At 32.4% G+C, this 846-nt stretch overlaps 1 long non-coding RNA gene across 1 annotated transcript; it reads left to right on the top strand.

The window, feature by feature from the left end:
* The first annotated feature begins 236 nt into the window (after positions 1-236).
* Positions 237-630, top strand: LOC110705906. The gene is made up of 2 exons (XR_002508137.1): positions 237-300; positions 414-630. It is a non-coding gene; the product is annotated as an uncharacterized LOC110705906 (long non-coding RNA).
* The last annotated feature ends 216 nt before the right edge of the window (positions 631-846 follow it).

The raw sequence follows: 846 nt of genomic DNA, 5'->3' as shown, positions 1-846 counted from the left end.
TATATATATATGCTTCAAGTCATATCAATTCACTACCTAGTGAGCTTATGCTTGATACTAGTGATGCTAAGAAAAAAGAGGAACGATATATTGTAGAAAGCTTACCCTGTTATCTCCTGGGGAAAAACTGAATGTGGAGTTTGACGATGATGGTGTAGCTATTGATGATAATGGTTCATTATTTTGTTTCTTCTTGGGTCAACAAGTTCGAAATAAATTAAAGTTATATGTTCGGTACAAGTTAAATGTTGGGACGATTATAAATATGAAATATTAGACCATTTGTGGGCTTGCATCACGGTAATATGTTATCATAACAAACATGTTTACGGGGTTTTTCTTTCTCTTATTAACAATGAAACATTGTCAAATTGATGTATGAGCATTAATTAATTTACTTTTTTCATTTGCAGGAGAAGTGGTCATTTGATGACCCTGAAAATAGGCGAGAGTGTGTTATGAAACATGCACAACGTTTATTTGGAGGTGCTAGGATCAAATTGAAATCAAAGTACTTAAATGATTAAAACTTGAAAACAAAAGAAGAACGTCTCAAAAATAAGCCTAGTCATCTAACTAAAGTGGAATGGAAGTTCTTGGTTGACTATTGGAGTGAAGAGGCGGTTATGGTAAAATACACAGATAATATATCTTTATTCTTATATAATTTAATGTATATTATTGATTAAATCCCTTTTACTGTACGAGAAGAGAAAAAAAGCCAGTGAAAGTAGGGCACATCAGAAGATGCCTCACTATAATGGCACTAAAAGCTTCGGTTGCACTTGACAAGAAATAGTATGTAACAACTACTTTTTCTACTTTTACTTTTGATTCTTGCCATAT

This window comes from Chenopodium quinoa, unplaced genomic scaffold (assembly GCF_001683475.1).
Source record: "Chenopodium quinoa cultivar QQ74 unplaced genomic scaffold, ASM168347v1, whole genome shotgun sequence".
Lineage (NCBI taxonomy): Eukaryota > Viridiplantae > Streptophyta > Magnoliopsida > Caryophyllales > Amaranthaceae > Chenopodium > Chenopodium quinoa.
The sequence above is the reverse complement of the archived record's forward strand: the minus strand, read 5'-3'. Positions and strand labels throughout refer to the sequence as shown.